Source organism: Lissotriton vulgaris, chromosome 4_1 (genome assembly GCF_964263255.1).
Source record: "Lissotriton vulgaris chromosome 4_1, aLisVul1.2, whole genome shotgun sequence".
Taxonomy (NCBI): domain Eukaryota; kingdom Metazoa; phylum Chordata; class Amphibia; order Caudata; family Salamandridae; genus Lissotriton; species Lissotriton vulgaris.
This window is the reverse complement of record NC_141691.1, coordinates 2094407881-2094427169: the sequence shown is the minus strand read 5'-3', so window position 1 is coordinate 2094427169 and position 19289 is coordinate 2094407881. Positions and strand designations below refer to the sequence as shown.

The window sequence follows — 19289 nt, the reverse complement described above, 5'->3', positions numbered from 1 at the left end:
CAACGGTTTTAGCAAGCGGATGTGAATAGGTGAGTCTTCAGTTGCTTGCGAAACATAGTAAGGTTCTGAGTGGCTCTAAGATGAAATGGTAGAGTGTTCCAGGCCTTGGCTGCGTTGTGCATGAACTTTTTTCCGCCGGTTCTAGATCTTTTTATTCTTGGGACTACTGCTAAGAGAGTCTGGCTGGAACAAAGACTACGATTTGGGATGTAATGAGTGATCAGATCACGGGTAATGATAGGTCCCATGTCCCAGAAGGCTTGATGGGCTATACATAGCGCCTTGAACAGAACTCTCTGCCGGACCGGTAACCAATGAAGGCTAGTCAGTCCGGTCCTCACTGAGTGTCTATGAGGGATTTTAAGTAGAAAGTGAGCTGCGCAGTTCTGTACAGTTTGCAGCCTACGAAGGGTGTATTCTGGTGCACCCAGATAAAGTGCGTTGTTAAAATCAAGACGGGAGTGAATGATCCCTTGAATGGCTGCCTGTTTGGCTTCCATGGGAAGGAGGGGGAAGATTTTATTTAGCACTCTCAAAATGCCAAAACAGGTGGCTGACAGTTTTGTGGCTTGGACATAGAAAGATAGTGAACTGTCCAGCCACACACCAAGGCTTTGATGGTGTTTTTTGGGGTTGGAGGGGGTCCTAGGCATGGGGGCCATAGGGAAGGGGGAAATGCCGGCTCTGATGGTCCTAGGAGCATCAGCTCAGTTTTTTCTCCGTTCAATTTCAGGGATGATGACGACATCCAGTTCCTCAATTCCTTCAGGCATTCTCTGAGCCCTCCTAGCGCAGTTCGAGATGCCTCCTGCGCCAGTGAGACCACCAGCTGCGTGTCGTTCGCATAAGAGATGATTTTGACTCCAAATGGGTGGACGACACTAGCCAGGGATCTCATATATAGGTTGAATAGAGCAGGGCTCCGAGAGGAGCCTTGAGGTACTCCACAATTTAGAGGTCTGCTGGAGGAAACTGAATCGCCATCAAAGACCCTGAAAGATCTGTTCCCCAGAAAGGATTCAAACCATGCCCAAGCTTTATCCTTAATCCCCACACAGGACAGGCGGCTTAGTAAGGTGTCATGACTGACCATGTCGAAAGCCGCGCTTAGATCAAGGAGGATCACTGCCACTGATCCTCCCTGATCCAAGATTTTTCTCGTTTCCTCTACGACCATGAGGAGGGTGGTCTCTGTCCCGTGCTTAGGTCTAAAACCCGTCTGAGTGGGATCCAGTATGTGGTGGTCCTCTAGATAGTTCACTAACTGTTGGTTCACATATTTCTCCAAAACCTTGCTCAACCAAGGGAGCAGAGAAATAGGGCGGTAGTTAGCCAGATCAGACGGGTCCAGATTGGGTTTCTTGATCAGTGACCCAACCATGGCCTGCTTCCAAACGGTTGGAACGGTGCCAGAGGAGATGGAAGAGTTTAATACCTCTCTGATGACGGGCAGGATGGTATGGGATGCTGCCATTAGGATGTCAGGAGGGGCAGGGTCGGCCGGAGAACCTGATTTGACACTGAGGGCTAGTGATTCTAAAGTGGAGAGGTCTAGTGGGGGAAAGTGAGTTAAGCTGTAAGGGGTGGGGGAATGTGGCAGGCTAGGAAGGTTATTATGTTGAGTAGACCGGCCAATGTTTGGGGGAGAAAAATTTGAATACATTTTGTTGATTTTCTGATAGAAGAATTCGGCAATGTCATTACATTGGGTGACAGATTTCTCGACATGCACCACAGGGGATGGGTTCGTTAACTTTTTAATGATCTGGAAGATCTCTTTGGGTTTAGATCTAGCATTCAGGATTTTTTCGGCGAAATACGTCGACTGAGCTGCTTTTATTTGAGTTTTGTACTCGTTAATGGTTTCACGGTACCAGGTTTTGTTATCCGCCGATTTGCCTAAACGCCAGCGTCTTTCCGCCCTTCTACAGAGACGCTTTTTTTCTCTAAGAGACTGGGTGTACCAAGGGGCGGTTTTTTTAAACCGCTTCAGTACAGTCTTGCTCATTGGGAGAGTAGAGTCAAGAGTGTGGGAGATCCAGTTGGTATATGCCTGGTTTGCTAGGGCAGGATCCTCCTGAATCTCTGGTTGTGAGCCAGCCAGTTTGAGGCACCACTTATCAACCTCAAGGCGCGTCCAAGCTCGCCTGAGTTTGGTGGTGGGGGCCGGAGGAGAGAGTTTAAGTGTGGTCCATTTAAAGGGGATTAAAAAGTGGTCAGTCCAGGGTAAGGTAATGCCTGGGTCCACTGTGATCTCAGAACAAGTTAATAAGTTAAACATAGAAATATACAAGTTTCAATCTTAGATATCTGGTGCATGTGCTTATACACAATCTTCAAGGTCCAACTACATGACTGCAAAGGAACTAACACCCACCTGCATCATTGCACTGGTTTGCGATTCCTAAATTGCGAAAATTAAGGAATAGCAATTTAGAAATCGCAAACTGCAATGCATGAAAAATTCGCATTCATTTTTGCAATTCGGTATTTTTCCTTAATTGCGATTCACATTTTGCGAATCGCAATTAAGGAAAACACTTCCCATTGATTCCTATGGGCCAAAGGGCCCATAGGAATGAATGGGAAGGCATTCACATTTTGCGAATTTCAAATTGCGATTTGCAAAATGTGAATGCAATTTCAAGGGTGCAGGGGGGGGTCCAAAGAACCCCTCCCTGCACCCCTGAAATGTAACTTTAAATTCCATTTACACACACACATGCCCTAAGGGCAGGTGTGTGTGTAAATTAAAAGTTTCAAAAATGCAATGTGTGCATATTTGAACGTTTTCGGTAAATTAGCATGAAGTTCAACTTCATGCTATTTTACCACTTCCAAATTGCGAATTCGCAAATAAAAAATGATCTTGCATTGCATTTAAGAAATCAGAAATTGCGATTTCTTAAATGCAATCGCAATTTTAAAAATCGCAACATGGTTACGATTCCTAAAATTGCGAAATGCATGATGCATTTCAAATTAGTCAATTGCATTCGCAAAAGGCTGAAAATTGCGATTCACACAGTTTTCAAATGCAATTGACGTTGATGCATGTGGGTGTAAGTGCATTGAGTGCTAACTGTGGCAACGTGTGTCACAACTTTTGATCCAAATCTTTCATGCTTCTTCAGGTCATAATCAGCCACCTTAAAATTAAGTTGTTATTTTGTGTAGCGCTAAACCTCTGCAGGCCCCATGTCCAAAGCAATCTACAGTCCTCTGCAGTCTCCCTTCCTGTGCTTTTTCCCCCAAACTGTGTTCTCACATACTCTCCCAACCTGCCTTCTCCCCTGTTTTGTGGTTGATCTGGTACTTTGCCGCGTACTGTCTTCTCCCATCCCTGCTTGTCTCTTCCAATGCTGTCGTATTGGTTCCTCTTTGCACCCTTCACCGCAGATTCTACGCTCAATGAATACAGTGCTTCTCTTTCCATCTTCAGTCCTTTTAATCCTTCGGCATGTGCTCCCTCCCACTGTGTGATCTTCTCTCTTGTTTGCTTCTCATAACATGTTTTCTCTACCCTGTGACACATGCTGTTCTGTGTGTCCCCCACATCCTTTGCTCTCCTCTTCCATTTTTTCTTATCTTGTGACTTCTCCCATTCAATTTGCCAATGTTTTGGCCAAGGCCAGACCTCTTGGCTTTATAAGTGCTTCTTTTCTGATGTGTTTGACAATCGTTGTTAATGCGTGGCTGATCACCACTACCCTTTATCTCTATTCCAGACTTTTTGGGAGTCTACAAAGCTGTTCTACTTTGTCTCTATAGACAGAGTCTCTCAATAACATTGCAAGGATTGGACATCCTAGAAGAGAACTGCACAGGTAAGTATCTGGGTAATGTCACGAAGGCAAAGCCAGATTTCAGGTCCTGGGCACTGTTTAAATAATGGAATACAACTGTCAATTTCTTTGTATTTCTCAGTCCTGTCTCAAAGAAATGTTTGCCTCTAATTACAAACTGGGAAGCACGACATTTCCATGTGGAATTCTTCGCCACCTGATCACTGCTAGTCCAGTGCTTCCGCACCCAGATTCAGAGATGCAGGATCCCCCTGGTCTAGTTAAATCCCTTGAGGCTTCAGCTGCAGCAGCTGCTAGGCCTCTGCCCCAGTCTCACCTGACCATGCTCTGTCCTTCTGTGACTCTTTTTCTGTTCCTCTAACCTGCCCTTCCAAAATCTTCCTAACACCCCGCTACTCAGAGAAGTCCTTGCTCCAATTTACCCCACACTCAACGCAAGTGGTAAATGTTAGCCTCAAACCCCTTGGAGTAGGGCATATCAGGCTTAATCCTGCATTGTAATTAGAAGCCCACATATTATCCCCCATTCTGAGGGGTCACATTTGTCATTGCACAGCGCTGGTAAGGTCCTTACCTTACAGAAACACATAAAAGCCATTTTCCCACCAATACTTACTAAATAGTATCACAACGATCTCATTATTTTGTGATTGCTGGTTCCAGTGTTCTTAAAACTTAGTATTCTCATGCCCCCCATCCTGATGTTACTCTGCTATCTTCGAATATTTCGTTGTAAAGTGTGCAAACACTATTGAGGTCCAGGTGCACTTAATTTTCGTCTTAATAATTTAAAATAAAATAAAATAAAATGAAAGCAGTTCTATTTCAGATCATTCTTCTCCGTTGGTGGAGAATAATATCTTTCACCATGCCTCGACCTTTCTAAGTAGATGTCTGTTGCTGTTGACTACATTATCCCTTTTATGTTGTCCAAGTCCTCTTACAACTAGACATCTGCAGCCGGGTCCTCCTCTTCGGTGGAAGCTGCTAGAAGGCTGTATTAAAATACTTCAAACCTAGAGCAACACCTAGCCACATACTGACTGGATTGAGTGATCATGTATCTGCAGGCTGTCCACTGTCGCTTACTTTGTCAATATTGAGTGATTATGTATCTGCAGGATCTCCACTGTCTCATACTCTGACAATATTGATATCTTCAGGGTGTCCACTGTCTCTTACTCTGACAATATTGAGTGAATATGTATCCGCAGGGTCTTCACTGTCTTTTATTCTGACAATACTGAGTGGTTATGTATCTGCAGGATCTCTACTGTCTCTAACTCTGACAATATTGATATTTGCAGGGTCTCCACTGTCTCTTACTCTGACAATATTGATATCTGCAGGGTCTCCACTGTCTCTTACTCTGACAATATTGATATCTGCAGGGTCTCCACTGTTGCTTACTCCGACAATATTGAGTGGCTATGTATCTGCAGGGTTTCCACTGTCGCTTACTCTGACAATATAGAGTGATTGTATATCTGCAGGGGCTGCACTGTCTCTTACTCTGTCAATATTGAGTGTTTATGTATCTGCATGATCTCCACTGTCTCGTACTCTGACAATATTGATATCTCCAGTGTGTCCACTGTCTCTCACTCTGACAGTATTGATATCTGCAGAGTCTTCACTGTCTCTTACTCTGACAATATTGCTATCTGCAGGTTCTCCGGTGTCTCTTACTCTGACAATCTTGAGTGATTATGTATCTACAGGATCTCCACTGCCTCTTACTCTGACAATATCGCTATCTGCAGGGTGTCCACTGTCTCTTACTGTGCCAATATTGATATCTGCATGGTCTCCACTGTCTCTTACTCTGACAATATTGATATCTGCAGGGTCTCCACTGTCTCTTACTCTGACAATATTGATATTTAAAGGGTCTCCACTGTCTCTTACTCTGACAATATTGAGTGAATATATATCTGCATGATCTCCACTGTCTGGTACTCCGACAATATTGATATCTCCAGTGTGTCCACTGTCTCACACTCTGACAGTATTGATATCTGCAGGGTCTTCACTGTCTCTTACTCTGACATTATTGATATCTGCAGGGTCTCCGCTGTCTCTTACTCTGACAATATTGAGTGATTATGTATCTACAGGATCTCCACTGCCTCTTACTCTGACAATATCTCTATCTGCAGGGTGTCCACTGTCTCTTACCCTGACAATATTGATATCTGCAGGATCTCCACTGTCTCTTACTCTGATGACAATATTGATATCTGCAGGGTGTCCACTGTCTCTTACTCTGACAATATTGATATATGCAGGGTTCCCACTGTCTCTTACTCTGACAATATTGATACCTGCACGGTCTCCACTGTCTCTTACTCTCACAATACTGAGTGATTATGTATCTGCAGGATCTCCACTGTCTATTTCTCTGACAATATTGAGCGTTTATGGATCTGCAGGGTCTCCACTGTTTTTTACTCGGACAACACTGAATGATTATGTATCTGCAGGATCTCCACTGCCTCTTATTCTGACTACAATATTGATATCTGCAGGGTATCCACTGTCTCTTACTCTGACAATATTGATATCTGCAGGGTCTCCACTGTCTCTTACTCTGGCAATATTGAGTGAATATGTATCCACAGGGTCTTCACTGTCTTTTACTCTGACAATACTGAGTGGTTATGTATCTGCAGGATCTCTACTGTTTCTTACTCTGACAATATTGAGTGATTATGTATCTGCAGGATCTCCACTGCCTCTTACTCTGACTACAATATTGATATCTGCAGGATCTCCACCGTCTCCTACTCTGACAATATTGATATCTCCAGGGTGTCCACTTTCTCTTACTCTGACAATATTGATATCTGCTGGGTCTCCACTGTCTCTTACTCTGACAATATAGATATCTGCAGGGTCTCCACTGTCTCTTACTCTGACAATATTGAGTGATGATGTATCTGCAGGATCTCCACGGCCTCTTACTCTGACCACATTGCTATCTTCAGGGTGTCCACTGTCCCTTACTCTGACAATATTGAGTGAATATGTACCTGCAGGGTCTCAACAGTCTCTTACCCTGACAATGTTGATATCTGCAGGATCTCCACTGCCTCTTACTCTGACTACAATATTGAAATCTGCAGGGCATCCACTGTCTCTTACTCTGACAATATTGATATTTGCAGGGTCTCCACTGTCTCTTACTCTGACATTATTGAGTGATTATGTATCTGCAGGGTCTCCACTGCCTCTTACTCTGACTACAATATTGATATCTGCAGGATCTCTACCGTCTCTTACTCTGACAATATTGATATCTCCAGGGTGTCCACTGTCTCTTACTCTGACAATATTGATATCTGCTGGGTCCCCACTGTCTCTTACTCTGACAATATTGAGTGATGATGTATCTGCAGGATCTCCACTGCCTCTTACTCTGACCATATTTCTATCTTCAGGGTGTCCACTGTCTCTTACTCTGACAATATTGAGTGAATATGTATCTGCAGGGTCTCCACTGTCTCTTACCCTGGTAATATTGATATCTGCAGGATCTCCACTGCCTCTTACTCCGACTACAATATTGATATCTGCAGGGTATCCACTGTCTCTTACTCTGACAATATTGATATCTGCAGGGTCTCCACTGTCTCTTACTCTGACAATATTGAGTGATGATGTATCTGCAGGATCTCCACGGCCTCTTACTCTGACCATATTGCTATCTTCAGGGTGTCCACTGTCTCTTACTCTGACAATATTGAGTGAATATGTATCTGCAGGGTCTCAACAGTCTCTTACCCTGACAATGTTGATATCTGCAGGATCTCCACTGCCTCTTACTCTGACTACAATATTGATATCTGCAGGGCATCCACTGTCTCTTACTCTGACAATATTGATATTTGCTGGGTCTCCACTGTCTCTTATTCTGACATTATTGAGTGATTATGTATCTGCAGGGTCTCCACTGCCTCTTACTCTGACTACAATATTGATATCTGCAGGATCTCTACCGTCTCTTACTCTGACAATATTGATATCTCCAGGGTGTCCACTGTCTCTTACTCTGACAATATTGATATCTGCTGGGTCTCCACTGTCTCTTACTCTGACAATATTGAGTGATGTATCTGCAGGATCTCCACTGCCTCTTACTCTGACCATATTGCTATCTTCAGGGTGTCCACTGTCTCTTACTTTGACAATATTGAGTGAATATGTATCTGCAGGGTCTCCACTGTCTCTTACCCTGACAATATTGATATCTGCAGGATCTCCACTGCCTCTTACTCTGACTACAATATTGATATCTGCAGGGTATCCACTGTCTCTTACTCTGACAATATTGATATTTGCAGGGTCTCCACTGTCTCTTACTCTGACAATATTGATATCTGCAGGGTCTCCACTGTCTCTTACTCTGACACTATTGCAATCTTCAGGGTGTCCACTGTCTCTTCCTGTGACAATATTGAGTGAATATGTATCTGCAGGGTTTCCACTGTCTCTTACCCTGACAATATTGATATCTGCAGGGTCTCCACTGTCTCTTACTCTGCCAATATTGAGTGATTATGGATCTGCAGGATCTCCACTGCCTCTTACTCTGACAATATTGCAATCTTCAGGGTGTCCACTGTCTCTTCCTGTGACAATATTGAGTGAATATGTATCTGCAGGGTTTCCACTGTCTCTTACCCTGACAATATTGATATCTGCAGGATCTCCACTGCCTCTTAGTCTGACTACAATATTGATATCTGCAGGGTGTCCACTGTCTCTTACTCTGACAATGTTGATATATGCAGCTTCTCCACTGTCTTTTACTCTGACAATACTGAGTGGTTATGTATCTGTAGGATCGTCACTGCCTCCTACTCTGACAATATTGATATCTGCAGAGTGTCCACTGTGTCTTACTCTGACAATATTGATATCTGCATGGTCTCCATTGTCTCTTACTCTGACACTATTGAATGAGTGTATATCTGCAGGGTCTCCACTGTCTTTTACTCCTACAATATTGAGTGAGTGTATATATGCAGGGTCTCCACTGTTTCCTACTGTGACAATATTGAGTGATTGCATATGTGTAGGGTCTCTACACTGATACTGTTGAGCGGTTTTGTATCTTCCGGACCGTAACTCATTTTTACAACTGTCTAAAAGTCAACATGCCCACGAGGCGAAACAAGATTGTTGGCAGTTGCGGTTATTGTTCATGAGCGTTGGGGCTCTGCCTCTCTTATTTTCATAGTCAAAATAAAAGCAATAATAAAAATACTCCTTTAAAAAAAAAAAGAACAAGTTCACACATAAACTATTTTGCTGGGGGCTGTTGCACACTGCCATCACTGTGTTTGTTGCTGTGATGGCTGACAGTGACGCTTTCCATAAACTTCTTCCCCTGGGCGGGACCAAAACGCTAATCCGGGCTGACGAGCTCACAGCCCTGAGATGTCATCAGCTCGGCAAAGACATAGCTTTTAGGATCAGTCTCCTCCCCTTGACTAAGTGTGTGTAAAGTTACCCCCAGTCATTTTCGACAGAAGCCCTGTAATGCTGGGGCCTCACTTCAGTCAAGGAGGGGAGCGTGTGGTCTCCCCACCCTTTCCCAACTCGTCACAGAGGGGTGGATCCTCCCAACTCGTCACAGAGGGGTGGATCTTATCAGGGCCGGACTGGCCATAGCGGGCACCGGGCAATCCCCCGGTGAGCCGCACGGGTGGAGGCCGGTTTTGGGCCCCTGGGGGTCATTTTTGTTACAGGGCCGTTTTTAATCGGCCAAAAACCGGCCCCGGCAAAGAGCTCAGCGGCACCTCCAACCCCCCCGAGTGGGCTGAGCACTTTGCCAGAGCCGGTTGTGGTTCCAAGTCCGGCCCTGGAATTTATCCTTTGAGGAGTTGGGAAAGGGTGGGGTTGAGGCTGAAGGCGGGAAGCCGAAAAATCGAATCTGCGCAGTTTGTCATCAGGACTTTAGAAGACATACTGCGCAGACTCGAGGTATATGCTTCCCTCGCTGCAATTAATGCAGGATGCCATTTCAGCCATCAGACTCCGGGCGAAGATGTAGCACGCTGCAGGAGCTTGTGCCTGTGGAAAGGATTTGTTGACGCTGTCTATCTTGAGAGCAAGCTTCCCTTCCAGTCCAGACAGTGACCTGCAGCCTCCACCCTGTCAGCGAACCACAATACAAGCGAAAAAACTAAAATTTAGCAGCTGGACTCGGCCTATTTGTTTTGTTGTAATAAACGCGGGTAGTCTGCCTCAGGGTAGCGTCCAAAAACAACTGTGTAAAAAAATGTTTTTTAAACGCCATTTTAATGAGCATAAATTACTAGCAGTGGGGGGGGCTTGGTGGTCACAGCGAGTGTTCAGGATAGGTCACTGGCACCAGAGCGAGGAGATTGCACTAGTCTAGGAATGTCTTAAGGTAGAGTTATATAAAGCTGCCCTCCCTTAGGTTGTTTCTGGCTGAATTCAAATAGCTCTCAAATTAATCAGCGAGGAGTTAAAGGATGGCATATACCTATAAGAACTATTTGCCACATAGAGATGCCTGTAATGTTATATTACGGTGTATTTTTCCCTGTGAACGTATGCACCACGGTCCTTGCCTGGCTTTGCAGAGGGCATCTGGTTTTGATGAAAAATGCAGAATTAATAGCCTTGGTGGTCTAAAGTTCTTAGCATCAGCATGAGTTCCTAATAGTAGCGACGAGTGCTAACATTTCATGCTACAAAAAGGGGGTGGTGATGAACAGAGTGTCTGAATTAAGCAGACCACTCTTACCCAGTCAAGAGATCAGGGCTTGATCTATCACCGTTATTTAGCTCACTGCATCACCCCAGTTCAGAACCTGGCTATATGCAAATTAGTCTGACCCAGTGCCTCATGGGAACAGGGCAGACCAAACTACCCAGCCAATTCTTCACCGGAAAGGAGACAAGCTTCCGGGGACCGGTTTCTGGCATTTCAGCCGTCGTCGGCCCGGCTTGCTTGAATCCTGGTGGTGCAGTGAGCAAGGAACTCATGTCTGAGTATACCCTGCCACACTTGAGGTGGCCAAAAATGATTCAAAAAGGGGGTGGTGATGAACAGAGTGTCTGAGTTAAGCAGACCACTCTAACCCAGTCAAGAGATCAGGGCTTGATCCATCACCGTTATTTAGCTCACTGCATCACCCCAGTTCAGAACCTGGCTATATGCAAATTAGTCTGACCCAGTGCCTCATGGGAACAGGGCAGACCAAACTACCAAGCCAATTCTTCACCGGAAAGGAGACAAGCTTCCGGGGACCGGTTTCTGGCATTTCAGCCGTCGTCGGCCCGGCTTGCTTGAATCCTTGTGGTGCAGTGAGCAAGGGACTCATGTCTGAGCATACCCTGCCACACTTGTGGTGGCCAAAAATGATTCAAAAAGGGGGTGGTGATGAACAGAGTGTCTGAATTAAGCAGACCACTCTTACCCAGTCAAGAGATCAGGGCTTGATCCATCACCGTTATTTAGCTCACTGCATCACCCCAGTTCAGAACCTGGCTATATGCAAATTAGTCTGACCCAGTGCTTCATGGGAACAGGGCAGACCAAACTACCAAGCCAATTCTTCACCGGAAAGGAGACAAGCTTCTGGGGACCGGTTTCTGGCATTTCAGCCGACGTCAGCTCGGCTTGCTTGAATCCTGGTGGTGCAGTGAGCAAGGGACTCATGTCTGAGTATACCCTGCCTCACTTGTGGTAGCCAAAAATGATTCAAAAAGGGGGTAGTGATGAACAGAGTGTCTGAATTAAGCAGACCACTCTTACCCAGTCAAGAGATCAGGGCTTGATCCATCACCGTTATTTAGCTCACTGCATCACCCCAGTTCAGAACCTGGCTATATGCAAATTAGTCTGACCCAGTGCCTCATGGGAACAAGGCAGACCAAACTACCAAGCCAATTCTTCACCGGAAAGGAGACAAGCTTCCGGGGACCGGTTTCTGGCATTTCAGCCGTTGTAGGCCCGGCTTGCTTGAATCCTGGTGGTGCAGTGAGCAAGGGACTCATGTCTGTGTATACCCTGCCACACTTGTGGTGGCCAAAAATGATTCAAAAAGGGGGTGGTGATGAACAGAGTGTCTGAATTAACCAGACCACTCTTACCCAGTCAAGAGATCAGGGCTTGATCCATCACCGTTATTTAGCTCACTGCATCACCCCAGTTCAGAACCAGGCTATATGCAAATTAGTCTGACCCAGTGCCTCATGGGAACAGGGCAGACCAAACTACCCAGCCAATTCTTCACCGGAAAGGAGACAAGCTTCCGGGGACCGGTTTCTGGCATTTCAGCCGTCGTCGGCCCGGCTTGCTTGAATCCTGGTGGTGCAGTGAGCAAGGAACTCATGTCTGAGTATACCCTGCCACACTTGAGGTGGCCAAAAATGATTCAAAAAGGGGGTGGTGATGAACAGAGTGTCTGAGTTAAGCAGACCACTCTAACCCAGTCAAGAGATCAGGGCTTGATCCATCACCGTTATTTAGCTCACTGCATCACCCCAGTTCAGAACCTGGCTATATGCAAATTAGTCTGACCCAGTGCCTCATGGGAACAGGGCAGACCAAACTACCAATCCAATTCTTCACCGGAAAGGAGACAAGCTTCCGGGGACCGGTTTCTGGCATTTCAGCCGTCGTCGGCCCGGCTTGCTTGAATCCTGGTGGTGCAGTGAGCAAGGGACTCATGTCAGAGTATACCCTGCCACACTTGTGGTGGCCAAAAATGATTCAAAAAGGGGGTAGTGATGAACAGAGTGTCTGAATTAACCAGACCACTCTTACCCAGTCAAGAGATCAGGGCTTGATCCATCACCGTTATTTAGCTCACTGCATCACCCCAGTTCAGAACCTGGCTATATGCAAATTAGTCTGACCCAGTGCCTCATGGGAACAGGGCAGACCAAACTACCAAGCCAATTCTTCACTGGAAAGGAGACAAGCTTCCTGGGAACGGTTTCTGGCATTTCAGCCGTCGTCGGCCCGGCTTGCTTGAATCCTGGTGGTGCAGTGAGCAAGGGACTCATGTCTGAGTATACCCTGCCACACTTGTGGTGGCCAAAAATGATTCAAAAAGGGGGTGGTGATGAACAGAGTGTCTGAATTAAGCAGACCACTCTTACCCAGTCAAGAGATCAGGGCTTGATCCATCACCGTTATTTAGCTCACTGCATCACCCCAGTTCAGAACCTGGCTATCTGCAAATTAGTCTGACCCAGTGCCTCATGGGAACAGGGCAGACCAAACTACCAAGCCAATTCTTCACCGGAAAGGAGACAAGCTTCCGGGGACCGGTTTCTGGCATTTCAGCCGTCGTCGGCCCGGCTTGCTTGAATCCTGGTGGTGCAGTGAGCAAGGGACTCATGTCTGTGTACACCCTGCCACACTTGTGGTGGCCAAAAATGATTCAAAAAGGGGCTGGTGATAAACAGAGTGTCTGAATTAAGCAGACCACTCTAACCCAGTCAAGAGATCAGGGATTGATCCATCACTGTTATTTAGCTCACTGCATCACCCCAGTTCAGAACCTGGCTATATGCAAATTAGTCTGACCCAGTGCCTCATGGGAACAGGGCAGACCAAACTACCAAGCCAATTCTTCACCGGAGAGGAGACAAGCTTCCGAGGAACGGTTTCTGCCATTTCAGCCGTCGTCGGCCCGGCTTGCTTGAATACTGGTGGTGCAGTGAGCAAGGGACTCAGGTCTGAGTATACCCTGCCACACTTGTGGTGGCCAAAAATGATTCAAAAAGGGGGTGGTGATGAACAGAGTGTCTGAATTAAGCAGACCACTCTTACCCAGTCAAGAGATCAGGGCTTGATCCATCACCGGTATTTAGCTCACTGCATCACCCCAGTTCAGAACCTGGATATATGCAAATTAGTCTGACCCAGTGCCTCATGGGAACAGGGCAGACCAATCTACCAAGCCAATTCTTCACCGGAAAGGAGACAAGCTTCCGGGGACCGGTTTCTGGCATTTCAGCCATCGTCGGCCCGGCTTGCTTGAATCCTGGTGGTGCAGTGAGCAAGGGACTCATGTCTGAGTATACCCTGCCACACTTGTGGTGGCCAAAACTGATTCAAAAAGGGGGGTGGTGATGAAAAGAGTGTCTGAATTAGGCAGACCACTCTTACCCAGTCAAGAGATCAGGGCTTGATCCATCACCGTTATTTAGCTCACTGCATCACCCCAGTTCAGAACCTGGCTATATGCAAATTAGTCTGCCCCAGTGCCTCATGGGAACAAGGTAGACCAAACTACCAAGCCAATTCTTCACCGGAAAGGAGACAAGCTTCCGGGGAATGGTTTCTGGCATTTCAGCCGTCGTCGGCCCGGCTTGCTTGAATACCGGTGGTGCGGTGAGCAAGGGACTCATGTCTGAGTATGCCCTGCCACACTTGTGGTGGCCAAAAATGATTCAAAAAGGGGGTGGTGATGAACAGAGTGTCTGAATTAAGCAGACCACTCTTACCCAGTCAATAGATCAGGGCTTGATCCATCACCGTTATTTAGCTCACTGCATCACCCTAGTTCAGAACCTGGTTATATGCAAATTAGTCTGACCCAGTGCCTCATGGGAACAGGGCAGACCAAACTACCAAGCCAATTCTTCACCGGAAAGGAGAAAAGCTTCCGGGGAACGGTTTCTGGCATTTCAGCCGTCGTCGGCCCGGCTTGCTTGAATCCATAAGCGTGGAATGGTATACGCAGATGTGAGTCCCTTGCTCATTGCACCATCAGGATTCAAGCAAGCCGGGCCGAAGACGGCTGTAATGCCAGAAACCGGTCCCCAGGAAGCTTGTTTCCTTCCCAGTATAAGAATTGGCTTGTTAGTTTGGTCTGCCCTGTTCCCATGATGCACTGGGCCAGGGACAGACTAATTTGCATGTAGCCAGGTTCTGAGCTGGGATGGTGCAGTGAGCTAAAAAATGGTGATTGATCAAGCCCTGATCTGTTGACTGGGTAGGAGTGTTCTGCTTAATTCAGATACTCTGTCCATCACCACCCCCTTTTCTGAAACATTTCATGCTAAACACGGATGCCAGCATCTCATAATACCAACTAAAAGTTTGTGGTCAAGGTTCTATGCCCATTCAATACATGGCCTCTTTGCGGAAAATTTGGGACACCCAATGCTGTTATCATTGAAATTGTGGCAGCTGTGTCCACACAGAGGAATTTTATTTGCTCTGTAGTCTTCAAAAATGCTTTTCAATATATTTTCTTTGTTCCCCATAGTTAGTGTTTACTGTTGACTCTTGAACATACTGTGAGAACCTGTCTCTTTTGGGACTTTTACTTTCTAGAGCTCTTCATCGAGACACATGGACTCTGAATGCCTTGTGCGCTTTTTGCATGAGCCGATTTGCACACCAATTTGTGGATTTAAGTTGTCTTTGCACGTTGAAATAAAAAGACATGTTTTAATTTAGCTTTGCTTGCTCCATCAGTATGTATCTGTCCGGTTCAGTAAGCATGCTGCATTTTTACATGCCCTGCTTGTTTATCATATTATGTGCAGAATTAGCTGGTCGATAATTGTTCTATAGTATATAATATGAGAATGCTATTCATGTTCAGAATAATATATGCAAAAGCTTAATTTAGTCCGCACACACACGCTGTGCTTGGTATATTTGTGTGTGCGCTATGCATAAGAACAGTTTATTGTAAGCATATTATTAATGGTCTAATTTGATGCCCTGAATGTATATTATGTAGGGTGTGTGAAGTCTGTGTGTGGCATACTGTGTGTGTACATTTTGTTTGCCTGGCAATTGGCGACATGCCTTGCAAAAAAATCATGAACACTTAACAACCCCCCCACGTCCCTTCAGCCAAGCCCAGCCTCACCACTCTCAAAGTTCACCATCCGCCACAGATTGTAACTCTGGTTCTTTCCAGAGTAGACTTCTGTAATGCCCTGTATTTAGGAGCTGCGAAAAAGGACAGATCACTAAACGTTAGTCACTCCAGAACGCTGTGACCCGGGTTTTGCTCGATTTACCCAAACATCACCCCACGCCTGCTATTATTAAGCAGCCGCATTGGCTTCCAGTCCGTCAGAGAGTCAACTTTAAGGCACCCTGTTTAGTGCATAAGGCTCTGTACAGAGGAGGTGCTGCAGACATTCAACCCCTATTTCCTCTATACCAGCCTCAACATTGTCTCAGGTCTGCCAATGCAGGATTGGTTCACATCCCTAAAATAAAAATAGCCAGATGGGGAGGAAAGGGTTTTTCATATCAAGCAGCCACCTTATGGAACTCCCTCCCCTCGATGATCAGATTACAACCAAACAGATTTTTTTCCAGATTTTTTCTTTCCAGAACTACCACTTGTCAACACGCCGAGAAACGCCGAATTCGCCGACGCCCTGACCTGGGAACTGCCACTCGTCCCTGCGGCCTCCCTGTGTCCCAGGAGGGATTGACCGCCGAGGCCAGCGCTAACAGCTTGCAGCTCCCGCTTCGCGGGAGCCGCTGCGCGGAGCCAAGGCGTGGGGTTGAGGCTGCAGGACAGGTCGTCATCAAGCAACTACCATTACCGGGAGGATAAGAAGAACAGCGGAAGGTAACTGGGGGCGCGTGAGGCAGGGACTCCATTGACCAGGAGTCCCCGCGCTGCACAGGTGTGCACGGCCGCGCCCCCAGCAAGCCATGCCCCCGGCCGGCCAATCTCCGTTAAAGAGCGCACCCTGCCAATAATCTGTGGGATTGTCTTTCCAGAACTACCACTTGTCAACACGCCGAGAAACGCCGAATTCGCCGACGCCCTGACCTGGGAACTGCCACTCGTCCCTGCGGCCTCCCTGTGTCCCAGGAGGGATTGACCGCCGAGGCCAGCGCTAACAGCTTGCAGCTCCCGCTTCGCGGGAGCCGCTGCGCGGAGCCAAGGCGTGGGGTTGAGGCTGCAGGACAGGTCGTCATCAAGCAACTACCATTACCGGGAGGATAAGAAGAACAGCGGAAGGTAACTGGGGGCGCGTGAGGCAGGGACTCCATTGACCAGGAGTCCCCGCGCTGCACAGGTGTGCACGGCCGCGCCCCCAGCAAGCCACGCCCCCGGCCGGCCAATCTCCGTTAAAGAGCGCACCCTGCCAATAATCTGTGGGATTGTCTTTCCAGAACTACCACTTGTCAACACGCCGAGAAACGCCGAATTCGCCGACGCCCTGACCTGGGAACTGCCACTCGTCCCTGCGGCCTCCCTGTGTCCCAGGAGGGATTGACCGCCGAGGCCAGCGCTAACAGCTTGCAGCTCCCGCTTCGCGGGAGCCGCTGCGTGGAGCCAAGGCGTGGGGTTGAGGCTGCAGGACAGGTCGTCATCAAGCAACTACCATTACCGGGAGGATAAGAAGAACAGCGGAAGGTAACTGGGGGCGCGTGAGGCAGGGACTCCATTGACCAGGAGTCCCCGCGCTGCACAGGTGTGCACGGCCGCGCCCCCAGCAAGCCACGCCCCCGGCCGGCCAATCTCCGTTAAAGAGCGCAACCTGCCAATAATCTGTGGGATTGTCTTTCCAGAACTACCACTTGTCAACACGCCGAGAAACGCCGAATTCGCCGACGCCCTGACCTGGGAACTGCCACTCGTCCCTGCAGCCTCCCTGTGTCCCAGGAGGGATTGACCGCCGAGGCCAGCGCTAACAGCTTGCAGCTCCCGCTTCGCGGGAGCCGCTGCGCGGAGCCAAGGCGTGGGGTTGAGGCTGCAGGACAGGTCGTCATCAAGCAACTACCATTACCGGGAGGATAAGAAGAACAGCGGAAGGTAACTGGGGGCGCGTGAGGCAGGGACTCCATTGACCAGGAGTCCCCGCGCTGCACAGGTGTGCACGGCCGCGCCCCCAGCAAGCCACGCCCCCGGCCGGCCAATCTCCGTTAAAGAGCGCAACCTGCCAATAATCTGTGGGATTGTCTTTCCAGAACTACCACTTGTCAACACGCCGAGAAACGCCGAATTCGCCGACGCCCTGACCTGGGAACTGCCACTCGTCCCTGCGGCCTCCCTGTGTCCCAGGAGGGATTGACCGCCGAGGCCAGCGCTAACAGCTTGCAGCTCCCGCTTCGCGGGAGCCGCTGCGCGGAGCCAAGGCGTGGGGTTGAGGCTGCAGGACAGGTCGTCATCAAGCAACTACCATTACCGGGAGGATAAGAAGAACAGCGGAAGGTAACTGGGGGCGCGTGAGGCAGGGACTCCATTGACCAGGAGTCCCCGCGCTGCACAGGTGTGCACGGCCGCGCCCCCAGCAAGCCACGCCCCCGGCCGCAACAACCTCCACAAATAGAGGACGGCAACGCGTAGCGGGACGCGAGCGGGACGCCGAGCGAAGCCCGGGCAAAGGGCGGGCCCTCTGTGGCCCTCAGGGGCCTGAGGCGGCCGGGACGGGCCACCACCCTAAGAATTTTCCCACTCCAGTACCTCTGAAGAGCAAAGGGGCTGCAACCACTGCTCAACGATGACCAAAACAACTAAAACACCAATGGCGACTAGATCTACCAGCAGGCTAAAAACAGTGAGTACACCTTTGCCCACTATAACCGCCATAGATAAAATGCTTCAAAAAACCATCAATGTTGTGGCGGATGCTATTCAGGACACTGAGAGGAGACTCTCCCTGACACCTAATCTATGCTTCCCTGACCTGTCCTCTCATACTACCTATGACGATCCAAATATGGATGACACTATCTCATCCCAGGAGTCTCTACTCACACAATCGTTCTCGGAATTACCTGGATCACACATTAAAGAAAAACCCTCTAACTCTTTATTCTTGGAATCATTAGCTAATAATCAGGATAATAGTATCATGGTCATATCTAACAGTGCAAAAAATGACCAGCAGACAATAGATATTCCCTTGTTATCGGAAGCTGGGACCGAGGAAAATGCCCTACCGGTCATTGTCTTAACAGAATCTCAACCGCCAACACTACATAAATCGCCAAAGATTAAACGGAAGAAGCCCAGAATCAAACCCCCTACGAGGAAAATCCACCTACCTTCTGGTAAACCCAAACGATCACTTAAAGACATGTGGCAGAAGAAAGGCTCAGTAGAACCCACTGGACCAAAACGTGGGGGACCCCTTCCAACCTCCCCAGATCTATACGACTCAGACGGTAAAGCTAAGTCTATTCAGGAACTCCTGTAGTTAATGAGGAAACAGGTCATATTGATAAGAAGAGTACCTTAAGCTTCCCCTTCATGAGAGAGATTGAAACTTTAATTAAAACACTTCTTCAACCTATTAGTCATCAGATAGATACCATAGAAAAGGCTTTGAGTAAATTTGAGAGGACCCAAAATGATATATCCTCCAGTATTCTTAGATTGCTCAACACAACTAACAAGCCCTCTCTTTTTGTTCCTTCATCAACTACACTTAATGTAAAAAATTCCAAAAAAACTGGCAACCCAGTAAAGAACACAGGAAAACAAAATAAACCCCAAT

General features: G+C 47.6%; 2 protein-coding genes across 2 annotated transcripts in view; one reads left to right on the top strand and one right to left on the bottom strand.

The window, feature by feature from the left end:
• Positions 1 to 19289, bottom strand: part of LOC147725113 (GTPase IMAP family member 8-like) — a 289891-nt gene that overhangs the window by 168865 nt on the left and 101737 nt on the right. The gene's annotated exons all lie outside the window — the stretch shown is intronic.
• Positions 3727 to 19289, top strand: part of LOC147725114 (GTPase IMAP family member 1-like) — a 53955-nt gene continuing 38392 nt past the window's right edge. Inside the window, exon 1 of the mRNA XM_086966545.1 lies at positions 3727 to 3827. The gene's annotated coding sequence lies outside the window, so the exon portion shown is untranslated. The remainder of the gene's footprint in view (positions 3828 to 19289) is intronic.